This window comes from Cervus canadensis, chromosome 28 (assembly GCF_019320065.1).
Source record: "Cervus canadensis isolate Bull #8, Minnesota chromosome 28, ASM1932006v1, whole genome shotgun sequence".
NCBI lineage: Eukaryota > Metazoa > Chordata > Mammalia > Artiodactyla > Cervidae > Cervus > Cervus canadensis.
In genome coordinates, this window is record NC_057413.1 from 45,203,625 (window position 1) to 45,207,274 (window position 3,650).

Genomic DNA, 3,650 nt, shown 5'->3' on the forward strand with positions numbered 1-3,650 from the left:
TATAAAAAATAAAAAACCCCAGGGGCAAAATGGAGAGGACACCAGAGCAGCAGTCCCGAGTTCACAGTGTAGCTGTCACCAGGGAACTTCATGACAACTTTGAACGTAAAGATGAGAATTGTCAAAGAGCTTTAGAACAAAAGTGGGGACTAAAAGCCAAACTATCAGCAAAAAGAGATCAAGGAAGCTTGTCTATCTTCACTTATATCTGGATAAAGGGAAAAGATTCCTCAAGACACCTGCCCTGGTGGCTCAGAGGTTAAAGCGTCTGCCTCCAATATGGGAGACCCGGGTTTGATCCCTGGGTCGGGAAGATACCATGGAGAAGGAAATGGTAACCCACTCCAATATTCTTGCCTGGAGAATCCCATGGATGGAAGAGCCTGGTAGGCTACAGTCCATGGGGTTGCAAAGAGTTGGACACGACTGAGTGACTTCACTTCACTTCACCACTCTTGTGGCTGAGAACTCCCAAGCTGGTAATACCAGTGACAGAGTGAATACAAGTCCTCTTGGAGGGATAAACCCTCAGCGGATTCTCAGGGTTCTCTTCGACATGGCCCTGAAGATGATCTCACAATCCAAAACTGCAGAACCAACAAGGAAATAATCCACCGTGAGTGAGATTTAGTAATGTGAGGAGCAGGATTAGATTCCCAACAACTTAAGGTAGTGCATACACACTGAGGAAACCAGATCTGAAAGAGACACATGCACCCCAATGTTCATCGCAGCACTGTTTATAATAGCCAGGACATGGAAGCAACCTAGATGCCCATCAGCAGATGAATGGATAAGGAAGCTGTGGTACATATACACCATGGAATATTACTCAGCTGTTAAAAAGAATTCATTTGAACCAGTCCTAAAGAGATGGATGAAACTGGAGCCCATTATACAGAGTGAAGTAAGCCAGAAAGATAAAGAACATTACAGCATACTAACACATGTAATGGAATTTAGAAAGATGGTAACGATAACCCTATATGCAAAACAGAAAAAGAGACACAGAAGTACAGAACAAACTTTTGAACTCTGTGGGAGAAGGTGAGGGTGGGATGTTTTGAAAGAACAGCATGTATATTATCTAGGGTGAAACAGATCACCAGCCCAGGTGGGATGCATGAGACAAGTGCTCGGGCCTGGTGCACTGGGAAGACCCAGAGGAATCGGGTGGAGAGGGAGGGGGGAGGGGGGATCAGGGTAGGGAATACGTGTAACTCTATGGCTGATTCATATCAATGTATGACAAAACCCACTGAAATGTTGTGAAGTAATTAGCCTCCAACTAATAAAAAAAAAATAAATAAAATATTTTATTTAATCTCTGTCTGATATAATCTATCACATTAAATAATAGAATTAAAAACAAAACATAACCAGAGATTGAGACTCTGGAAAAGAACCAAACAAAAGTTTTAAAGACTCTCTTATCTGAGGTTCTTTAGAAAGCAGAGCTGAAGGCAAGGATTGGGCTATTGATTTGTTATTCAGGAGATGAAGCCTGTTGAGATTAAGGCAAGGAGGAAAGGGGAAGTGGGCCAAGGAAAGACGGGAACCAAGGTAATAGGGTATATTACAGTGCTGGCCACTATTTGATAAGCCATGGAGAAACAGCTGGTCACTTAGCAGGAATTTTGCCTAGCACCCAGGACTTCTCTGGAAAGTTTTCAGAAAGAAACACCATCTTTATTTGGAAGGAGAATTTAACTCCCCAGCTCCCTCTTTTTTCCTGTTTCCTATTGCTCAAATCCACTCCATGGAGAGCTAACCCATAAGTGCGGTGTTGTTCATCCTTTGATGCCACTCAGTAAACAAGATCCTCTGTCCAGAAGCAGAGGAACAACTCGGTGCCGACGCCCTAGCATGTAGAAGGTGAAGCATTGTGATCCCAGGCCTCCAGCCAACTTGGGGAGCTCAGCAGAGATAGCAGAGTACCCACACACTTGTGGAGTTACTAGGAGTTGGAAGAACTTTGAGGATTGAGAGGCAGTTTAACTCCGAGGAGGTGAACAAGCTTAGATTCTGATATGAAATTAAAAATAGAGTCATTGAAATGAAATACTTCCCAGTAGATAGATTGAATAGTATATGACTACAACTGGAGATGAAACTGTAGATTGAAAGAGATAATTTAAGAAGGTATACCTCTATGCTATATATATATATTTATGGAATGCTTCATAAATTTGTGTGTCATCCCATCCTTGTGCAGGGGACATGCTAATCCTCTCTGTATCATTCCAATTTTAGTCTATGTGCTGCCCTAAATAAGCATCTCTATGCTATATTCTGAATAAAGAAAAAAAAATGAGGCATGAAAGAGTGAAAAGATGAAATGTATATCCAATAGGAATTTAAGAAGGTGAGAGTAGACAGGAAGAGGTTACATTGATAAAGAACATGAATCCGGAGATTCAGTTTCTATGTGATATTTTTGATGTCCAAGGATAGCTTTTGTATGCAGAGAAGGTGATTTTCATTTACTTGGGTCTGATTTTTTTTACAACTTTACCTACTGCAATTATAAATTTAAAAGCCTAGTTTTTCTTAAACTCCTAAATTCATGTTATAAGTTTTATTACACAATTTTATATCCAGTAAATTTTATATAAAATAGAGACAATTTTCAGGGAAACTTTCATTTAAATGGACTGATTATGTAAGGGAATTTGATTTTGAATAATATTAAGTAAACTTGAATAGGACAGACTAATTACCTTTAAATACTTCAAATAATATTTATACGTTTAATGTATTCAGTTTTCCTTAAGACTTGGAATGTCCAAACTCAACAAACTTATAACTCAATAAGCTAATCCTTCCGACATTGTTAAATAACTCTCTAATGCAAGTTCTTTTAACTACTCTACCACTGTTTATAAACCAAGTCACTTTATATCATTCAACTTCAAATTGTTTAATTTGGAATCACAGGCCAATTTGTCATACCTTTTAATATGCAAATTCAATTATATTTTATAAATATTTTAAATGCCAAACAGTCATTATCTTGATTGTAATACAAAATGATTAATGCCATGGGTTTGACATATTTCATAATTTCATATTTCTGGGGTTAAGAGACACAACCCACTGAGCTTTACTGTGACTTTAAAAGTCCTGAGCCAATAACTCAGGATGTTGGGCTTCCCAGGTGGCTTAATAGCAAAGAATATGCTTGTCGCCTGGGGCAAGTTGGAGTTGCTTATTGAACAGACACATTTGTTTCAGGAATGCCAGACCTGCAGCTGCCTGTGTCCAGTGTGGTCCTTCCTGTACTGCACACCGACATACTGAGTCCAGTTTTATTAATCTAGAAATTACACGAGACTCCATGTCTATACCCTTCAGGTGAGGTTGATACCTCTTCTTCCAATTACACAACCACATAATAATCTTTGTAACCTCTTTCCCTTTTGAGGACTTGATTTGATCATCTGAATTCTTCAACCTCCAACCAGATTGCAACTGATTTTGCTCACTCATCTCATTACTGTCTGGCTGAACTCTATTTTCATTTTTTTCCACTATGTCTTTGGGTCACAGGTTTTGGCAATCTGTAGTCTTTGGCTTTATGATTAAAACAATTGTGAATGGCAGGAATAAAAATAGATGCACACGGAGACACACTGAAGCACAGAGTAACA

At 39.0% G+C, this 3,650-nt stretch overlaps 1 pseudogene; it reads right to left on the bottom strand.

Annotated features, from left to right (window-relative positions):
* Window positions 1-2,165: 2,165 nt before the first annotated feature.
* On the bottom strand, window positions 2,166-2,278 carry LOC122430189 (annotated as a pseudogene).
* Between the last annotated feature and the right edge of the window lie 1,372 nt (window positions 2,279-3,650).